The sequence below is a fragment of the Urocitellus parryii genome, chromosome 3 (genome assembly GCF_045843805.1).
Source record: "Urocitellus parryii isolate mUroPar1 chromosome 3, mUroPar1.hap1, whole genome shotgun sequence".
Lineage (NCBI taxonomy): Eukaryota > Metazoa > Chordata > Mammalia > Rodentia > Sciuridae > Urocitellus > Urocitellus parryii.
Genome location: NC_135533.1, coordinates 100,691,322 through 100,701,465, shown reverse-complemented (window position 1 = coordinate 100,701,465; position 10,144 = coordinate 100,691,322).

Here is a 10,144-nt window from a genome sequence, read left to right as displayed (position 1 = left end):
GTATTAGGCAGTGCACATATATAAAGAGGGTGGGCAGCAATTCTGGTAAAGAGAACCACATGTGAATTCCCTGCAGGGAGGAAGTTAGCACATTTGAAGATAAAAAGACCAGAGTAGTTGTCACAAAAGTATGTGACTTGATTTACTTCGGGAAATAAATAATTACATGTTAAAAAAGTACCACACATGGTGGTACATGCCTGTAACCCAGCATCTCGGGAGGCTGAAGCAAGAGGATTGCAAATTGAATGCCATACTGTGCAGTTCTGTGAGGCCCTGTCTTCAAAAAGTAATAAAGATCTGGAGCTATAGCTCAGTTTCTGGGCTAGCACAGTTTCATACACTTAAGTAGAGTGAATTACCAGTAACATCCACACACCCTGCCACACAAAGTGAAAGGAACTAGGCAATGTGGTGCATACCTGTAACTCAGCTGCTTGGGAGGCTAAGGCAGAAGAATTACAAGTTTGAGGCCATCCTGGGCAATTTTGTGAGACCTGTTTCAAAATTTAAAAGGGTTGGGGCTGTAAGTCAGTGGTAGGGTACTTGCCTAGCATGTGCGAGACCCTGGGTTCAGTCTCCAGTAAGGGGGAGCACCTTGATCTAATAACCAAGGTGACTGTGATGATAACAGAAGGAGGGCAGGGTGTGCCTGGAAACCTCTGGACCCAGAGCATAGAAGGTTCTGATGCGTTTCTATATATATCCCAATTAATTCTTTTCCCCATCTGCTGAGGATAAATGACTCAGCTTTTGGGGAACTCATTGTGGAACTTGGCCTTCAAGGTTAGTGTCCTCAGGAGGCAATTTTGATAAAAAGTTATTTCGTCAGAGAGGTTCGCTGGCTAAATGTCATCCTCTTTTCCCCCACAAAAGTTAATTACCGTGAGGTACACAGCTTTTGAAATGGACTGAGTGGCTTTATATCCACTTAGGACAGTCATTTTTCACAAGCCTATGAGAAGTGGTCATTCATTTCAGAGGGTGAGGTGCCCTCATCAGTAGACCTGCTGTGTGCCAGGCACCATGCTGGGCAGATATACACTGTTTATTCCTCTCAAAACACCTTCAGAACTTGACAGATCTAGCCTGTTTGTTCACCCACCTGTCTGCCCACAAACCTGCCAAGAATCAGTAGAGTTGGCATAGAAAGCATCAAGGGCAAGGATGTCCAGGCACTTTGAGAGGTCTTCAAGTGAGAACCTCAAGAGCTGCTTCCACAGGTGGCAGCACACCATGCACATACCCTTGTGTGGGGGTGTGAAAATGCCCCTTGCAGTGCCCACTGAGGGCTGTTGTGGCACATGCATGCATCACTGAAGCAGCCCAACTCTGTTCTGATACCTCCTGATTCTACTCTTGAGTGAGTCTTGATGCACCATCCCCAAAAATTCCCATGTACACTAAATTACATAAGAATCTTCTTAAAATGCAGGTGCTTGTTCTGGAGGTCTAGGGTGGGATTCTGTATTTTCTGCTGGTCCTTAGACCACAATTTGAGATCTATCACACACATCCATTTTATAGGTTGGGCGAACTGAGGCTTAAATATTTTTTATATTTATTTTTTAGTTGTAGTTGGACACAATAACTTTTTATTTATTTTTATGTGGTGCTGAGGATCGAACCCAGGGTCCCACGTGTGCTAGGTGCCCGCTCCACTGCTGAGCCACAACCCCAGCCCTTAGATTAAATATTTAGCTCAACGCCATCATTCAACTGTGTGGTGTGTGATGTGGGAAGCTTCTCAATCTGTTGGACTCCAGTCTGAAAAGGAATGGAAGACCCTAGTTCAGGACTGTTAGGAATTTCCCTGTCACTTCTCAGGGTAGCCAGGGGAAGTATGGACATGGAGGTAGATTCAAATTTCAGATCAATAGTGATCAGTTTGCCAGGTGTAGTAGCTCACACCTGTAATTCCAGCAACTCAGGAGAATGAGGCAGGAGGATTACAAGTTTGAGGCCAGCCTCAGCAACTTAAAATTTAAAAAAAAATGAATAAAAAGGGCTGGGGATATGGCTCAGTGATAAAGCACCCCTGGGTTCAATCCCTGACAACCCCTACCCCGCCCTCAAAAAAAAAAAAAACACACTTTAGGGATTATAATAGGGATTGCATTGAATCTGTAGATAACTTTGGGTAGTATTGTCAATATTAGCAATATTAAAGTCTTCTAATCCATGACATGAAATTTCCATTTCTTTCTGTCTTCTTTAATTTCTTTTGGTGTTTTTGTAGTTTTCAGTGTACAGGTCTTTCATATTTGTTTAAATTTATTCCTAATTATTTGGTTCTTTTTGATGCTATAGTAAATGCAATTGTTTTCTTACTTTGCTGTTTGGACTGGTGATCATTGTTGGTATATAGAAATGCAACTGGTTTTTGTGTATTTTTTTGAATCCTGCAACTTAGTGAAAATCATTAATTATAGGATGTTTCAGCGGTTTTTATAACTAAGATCATGTTATCTGCAACTAGAGATTATTTTATTTATTTTTTTGTAAATTTTTTTAAAAGAGAACTTTTTAATATTTATTTTTTAGTTTTCGGCGGACACAACATCTTTGTTTGTATGTGGCGCTGAGGATCAAACCGGGGCCGCATGCACGCCAGGCGAGCGCCCTACCACTTGAGCCACATCCCCAGCCCAAGATTATTTTATTTTGAGACAGAGTCTCACTAAGTTATGTAGGGCCTCACTAAATTGCTGAGGCTGGCCTTGAACTTGCAATCCTCCTGTCTCAGCCTCTTTTCTCTTCTAATTTGGGTGCCTTTAATATCTTTTTCTTGCCAGATTTCTCTGACTAGATATTCTAATATTATTTTGAATAGAAATGATGAAGTGGGCATTCTTGTCTTATTGGTAATCTTAGGAGGAGGACTTTCAGTCTTTCACCAGTAAGTATGATATTAGCTTTAGTTTTTTCCCCATCATATGTGCCCTCTATCATGCTGAGGAAGTTCCTTGTAGTCCTGGTTTTCTGAATATTTTTTATTATGAAAATATGTTAGATTTTGTCAAATTTCTCTTCTGCATCAATTGAGATGATCATATATTTTTTTCTATTAATGTAGTGTATTACATAAATTGATTTCCTATGTTGAACTATTTTTATATCCCAGGAATAAATTCCACTTGTCATGGTGTGTAATCCTTTTAACGTGCTCTTGGATTTGGTTTGCTAGTATTTTGTTGAGCATTTATTCAATATTAATAAAAGATAGTGGCCTGTAGTTTTCTTGTAGTGACTTTGGTTTTGGTATAAGGATATAGTATGATCAGGATTTTACGAGAATGGCATCATAAAATTATGTATTAGTCAGTTTTCATTACTATAATAAAATACTTGAGGCTGAGTAACTTGATTTAAAAAAAAAAAAAAGAGGTTTTGGAAGCTCTAAGTCCAAACAGCATAATGCCAGCCCTGGTATAGATGATATGTTGAATCAGAATGGCGGCAACACAAGCAAGAGGGAGAAATCATGGTAAAGCAGGAAGCCAGAAACAGATTCAGGTGTCAGGCTCAGGATTTTATAACACTTTTCTCTTGTGTGACCTCAGAATTCCCATGAAAATTACCTGAATCCTTCAGATGATGATAGTTCCCCCAATGACCTAAGGACCTCCCACTAGGTCCCATCTCTTAAAGGGACCAGTTCATTTCATATCACCACACCGGAGACCAAGTCTCCAACACATGAACCCTTAGGTGACATACCCAAACCAAATCCAAACTATAGCAAATGAGTTATCAAGTGTTCTTTCCTCTTCAATATTTTAGGAGAGTTTGAGAAGGATTGATAGTAATTCTCCAAATGTTTGGTAGAATTCACCAGTGAAGTCATCTGAAATATTTTTTTCAGGGAGATTTTTAAAATCACTTTCAATTTACTTGCTACTTATGGGTCTATTCAGGTTTCTCATCTCTTTTTTTAAAAATATATTTTTGTTTTAGTTGTAGATGGACACAATGCCTTTTTTTTTTTATTTGTTTATTTTTATGTGGTTCTGGGGATCAAACCCAGTGCCTCACATGCTAGGCAAGCGTTCTACCACTGAGACACAACCCCCGACCTCCCATCTCTTCTTGAGTCATCCTTGGTAATTGAATGTTGAAGTTTGTTCATTTATTCTAGGTTAGTCAATTTGTTGCCATATAGTTGTTCATAGTATTATCTTATGTTTTTTATTTCTGTAAAATTTTAAATTTCCTACTTCATCTCTTTGCCAGTATGTGCACACATGCACACATTCTGGGGATTCAACCCAGAGCCTCACACACATGCTAAGCATATACTCCACCACTGAGCTCTACCCTCAGTCCCTAAGAATCCAACTGACAACTATTATTTTTGTCCGTCTTTCTTTCTTTCTTTTTTTTTTTTTCTTTTTTGAGAGACAGGGCTTCCCTGTGTTTCCCAGGCTGGCTAGGAACTTCTGAACTCAAGCTATCCTCCTGCCTCAGTGTTCAGGATAGCAGGGACTACCGGCATATGCAACCATATGTAGCTTACCCTCTTTCATTTATGATTTTAATAATTTAAGTCTTTTTTTTTTTAAAGAGAGAGTGAGAGAGGAGAGAGAGAGAGAGAATTTTTAATATTTATTTTTTAGTTCTCGGCGGACACAACATCTTTGTTGGTATGTGGTGCTGAGGATGGAACCCGGGCCGCACGCATGCCAGGCGAGCGCGCTACCGCTTGAGCCACATCCCCAGCCCATAATTTAAGTCTTATCCCTATTTTTCTTAGTAACTCTAGCTAATAGTCCGTCAATTTTGCTGATCTTTTCAAGGAACAAAATTTGGTTTCATTACTGTTCTTTATTGTTCTCTATTTCATTTATCTTCACTCTAATCTTTATTATTTCCTTCCTTGTACTTTTGGCTTAGTTTTTCTTTCTCTGTTTCCTTAAATTGTACAGTGAGAAAGTTGACTTGAAGTCTTCTTCTTTTATTTTTTCTTTTGCAGTACAGTTTCACTTTATCACTGAGCTACACCCAACCTTGTTTTGTTTTATTTATTTATTTAGAGACAGGGTCTTCCAAAGTTGCCAAGTCTGGCCTCAAAATTGCAATCCTCCCACGTATCTGGGATTGTAGGTGTGCACCATTGTGCCCAGCTCTTCTTTTCTGATGTATTATTTAGGCTAAAAATTTCCCTCTTAGCCCAGCTTTGTTCACATGTGGTATGCCATATTTTCACTTTCATCTGTTACAAGATATTTTAAAATTTCCCTGTGGTTTATTATTTAATCCATTTGTGGCAAAAAGTATATTCTTAAATTTCCATGTACTTATGAATTTTTCAGTTTTTCCTTCTGCTATTGAGTTCTAGTTTAATTCCACTGTGATGAGAAAAGATACTTTCTACTATGATTTCAATCATTCTAAGTATATCAAGGTTTTTTGTTGGTGGTGTTTTTTTTGTTTTGTTTTGTTTTGTTTTGGTGGCCTAACATATTGTCTACCCTGGGAATATTCCATACATTCTTGAGAAAAATGTGGTCTACTGGTGCAAGGCACCATGCCTGACTTACAAAAAATGCCTTGAATGTCAAAGGCTAAACAAAGCGCCCCCCCCAACACACACACATGTACACTAAAAGACAGAGAAACATAAAAACAAATCAAATGAAAAAACATACCTCTCACAGTTTTTTTCTGATTGCTGTGAAACTTTTATACTTAGGTAGGTTTGCTCTGAGCCCAGGGATCAGCCTGAGGTGAAAGCTTAAGGGCTTTTCAAGTCTTTTTTGAGCCTGTGACCTGCCCTGGGTATTCATGTGGCTTTCCAAATTCTCTGTAAGCATAGCTACTTATGAATGTCCTACTTTTCAAGCTTCTATTTCACAAAAGTTCTATTGTATGTCTCTACCTGTATTATCTTGACCCAGGAATGCTTTCTGAGCATTGGCGTGCTTCTGGGTAAAAGAGAAACAATGTTTGCATTGGTCCTACAGGTATCCCCTAGATACAGGTCAGAAAAATTTAAACAAAAATTTGCCAAAAAAATCTGCCTTGCTGGGCACAGTGGCACATTCATATAATCCCAGTTACTTTGGAGGCCCAGGCAGGTTTGCAAATTCCAGGCCAACCCCAGCAACTTAGTGAGACCCTGTCTCAAAAAAATAAAATAAAAGGGCTGGAGGTGTGGCCTAGTGGTAGGTACCCCTGGATTCAATCTTCAGTACCAGGTGGCAGGGGGTGGGGATGGGAAAGTCCTTCCTTGCTCCCTCTGGATCAAGGGAGGGAAGTGGGAACTGTGCTGCTATTGCTTTAAGGGCAAGGCTGCTGACATGTTGGGAAGGAGGTGGGGCAAGTGGGCGTATAAAACTTTTCTAGTGTTTTCAAGTTGGCATTTTTTTGATTGCTTGGTTGCTATAGACCTTTGTTTTCTGGAGATACTACAAAGTTTGTTATGACATTTCTGATTGTGTTGTCAGTGTGTCTGGGAATGAATAAGAGCTTGGAGCTTCCTAATCTGCCATTTTTCTTATGGCACTTCTAACTGGCATATTTTACATCTTTATTTTTTTTCCCTCATGTTTGATGCCTCAGGACAAAAATATAGTTGCTACAGCTCCAGACTTTCCATCAACATCTAGAACAGTGAAAAGGAAGGAAGGCTAGAGTACCATACAGCTGCATACATCTCCTTTAATGAGGAAATTCAAAACTAGATCACATGGCCACTGCTAGTTGCAAAGTGGTCTGGGAAAGCAGGGAGCAGCCTCTCTTTCTTTTGAATTGTAGGCACAGTCCTTCACAAAATATAGAGTCTTGGTCCCAATAGAAAAGAAGACAGGGCTGGGATTGTGGCTCAGTGGTGGAACACTCGCCTAGCATGGGCGGGACCCAGGTTTTATCCTCAGCACCACATAAAAATAAAGGCATTGTGTGGTGTCCATCTACACCTAAAAAATAAATATTAAAAAAATATTTTTTAAAAAAAAAGAAAGAAAAGAAGACAAAGGTGCTACGGTAAATTGGTTATCCCAAAAGAGCCAGAAGTGGGGTTGCGACTATTCAAATTCATACTGGCCAGAGAATGCCCAGTAATGGTAACCAGGGCTCCAGTCAAGTGACTGATTTATCAATACCACCTACCCTGCCTTACTGCCTGGACCCCCAAACCCTCTGAATGCTGCTGAAGTGAGAGAAGCAAACTATCTTTATATCTTTAGGGCCTGTCTACACATTAGCTGGGCAGACTCTGCTTAGCATCCACCCTAGATCCAGCCACAGAGGGCTACTTTGCTTCAGGGTGTGTTCCCTGACTTGGTGATGAGTGCATCTTTGGGACATTCTCTGGACTACATTTCTGCAATATTCAAAAAGAGAAAGTTAAAAATGAGGAATTGGGGGTTAGGGGTATAATTCAGCATTAGAAAATGTGTTTAGCAGACACAAAGTCCTGTGATCAATTCTTAGCACTAAGAACTCTGCCCCTCATGAGATTTTCCAAAAATGAGGTGTCTTTTTACAGTTATTAAGTTAGTAAAGACTAATAAACATCGTACATGATGGAGCGAGACACTGCCTATAGTTGCTGGTATCAGTGGAGATAGTCATAAGGCCTTAGGAAATCACTGTGTTCCTGTCATCCAGGTTGGTATCTATCCTTAATTAGACACCAATAACTAAGAATGTAATAATCACTGATAATTCTAGATTAGCCTGAGGGAAGAAATGATTAGCTTTGTACTTGAGAATCATAATCATAAACGTGATTTGACTCATAAATCTCATCTCTGAAAATTGAGGAAATAAATGAAAAAAAGAAGAAACATCATTAGTTATGAAGAAGTCAACCAAAACTTAGTTATAACAATAAAATATTGAAAACCAGTTCAGCTATTAGTATCAGGAGAGTAGAAGATCCATCGCTCTGTGGGTCATAATCAAAGATAAATGTGCTAGGGCTGGGGTTGTGGCTCAGTGGTAAAGCGTTTGCCTAGCATATGAGAGGCACTGGGTTCAATCCTCAGCACCACGTAAAAATAAATAAAATAAAAGGTCTTGTGTCCAATTACAACTAAAAAATTTTTCAAAAAATAAGATAAATGAGGGCTGGGGTTGTGGTCCAGCAGTAGAACACTCTCCTTGCATGTGCGAAACCCTGGGTTCGATCCTCAGCACCACATAAAAATATATGAATGAAATAAAGGTATTGTGTCCATCTACAACTAAAAAAAATGTAAAAAAAAAATAAGATAAATGTGCTGATCAGAGATTGAAAGCAGCAAAGAGTGTTTGTTAAAGGACTTAAAATCAGCACACTATAGTGATGCAGCCACATCAATGTTTATAGCAGCTCATATCACAATAGCTAGACTATGGAACCAACCTAGGTGTCCCTCAATAGATGAATGAATAAAGAAAATGTGGTATATATACTCAATGGAATATTACTCAGCTTTAAAGAAGAGTGAGGGGAGGGGAGGGGAGGGGAGGGGGGATAGTAGAGGATAGGAAAGGCAGCAGAATACAACATACACTAGTATGGCAGTATGTAAAAAAGTGGATGTGTAACCGATGTGATTCTGCAATATGTATACGGGGTAAAAATGGGTGTTCATAATCCGCTTGAATCAAATGTATGAAATATGATATGTCAAGAGCTTTGTAATGTTTTGAACAACTAATAATAAAAAAATTTTAAAAAATGAGTAAAAAAAATAAAGAAGAGTGAAATTAGGGCATTTGCCAGTAAATGGTTGGAATTGGAGAATATCATGCTAAGCGAAATAAGCCAATCCCACAAAACCAAAAGCCAAATGTTTTCTCTAATGTGGATGCTAATTCACAATAAGGCAGAGGTGGGGCACTAGAGAAGAATAGTGTTACCTTAGATTAGGTAGAGGGAAGTGATGGGAGGGTAGGGTAGGGGATGTGGGGATAGGAAAGGTAGTAGAAAGAAACAGACATTATTACTGTATGTATATATGTGACTACATGACTAATATGACTCTGCAACATGTACATTCAGAAAAATGAGAAATTATATTCCATCTATGTATGATATATCAAAGTGCATAAATGCATTCTACTGTCATGTATAACTAATTAAAACAAATAAAAAATTTTTAAAAAGTCAAGGGGAAGCTAGGCACTGAAGCACATGCCTGTAATCCCAGCAACTCAGGAGGCAGAGGCAGTAGGGATTGCAAGTTCAAGGCCAACCTGGGGGGCAATTTAGTGAGATCCTATCTCAAAAATAAAAAGGGCTGGGGCTGGGATTATGATTCAGCGTAGAGCGCTCACCTAGCACGAGTGGGACCTGGGTTTGATCCTCAGTACCACATAAAAATAAAGGCATTGTGTTGTGTCCATCCGTACCTACAAAATAAATATAAAAAAAAAAAAATAAAAAGGGCTGGCTGAGCATGGTGGTGCACTCCTGTAATCCCAGCAGTTTAAGAGGCTGAGGCAGGAGGATCGCAAGGTCAAAGCCAGCCTCAGCAACTTAGTGAGGCCCTAAACAACTCAGTGTGAGCCTGTCTCTAAATAAAGTATGAAAAAGGACTGGGGATGTGGCTCAGTGGTTAAGTGACCCTGGATTCAATCCCTGGTACTAGATAGATAGATAGATAGATAGATAGATAGATAGATAGATAGATAGATAGATAGGGCTGGGGGTGAAGCTCAGTGGTAGAGCACCCCTGGATTCAACAGTCAACCCCCAGTACTGAAAAAAAATGGGAAAGCAGGATGCCCCAGTGTACGTATCATGTAATCACAACTTGACACATATGCCAGGGTGAGACCTGGAGGGACAGGTGCACAGCAGATGGTAAGATTTTGTGTTGTTTTATATCCCACATCAGACCATGCTGCTTTCACATTTTTGGTGTTTCAAGAAAGACCCCTCGAGACCATAAACTTGAGCTGCATCTATCTGTGGTATTGGGCTGGAAGCAGCTGGGCTCTGGTGGCATGGGCAGAGATAGGAGCTGACATATGGAAGACCTACTGCAGCAGGTAAGGAGCCCGTGACCTAGTACATGTGGTCCTGGTAAGCCAATTGAGTGATTTCTTGCCATCAGCGTTCTTTCTTGCTTTCTTTCTCATTTTTTTCTTTTCTCTTTCACTGGTAATTGAAAACAGTGCCTTGCACGTGCTCCACAAGTGCTCTGTAACT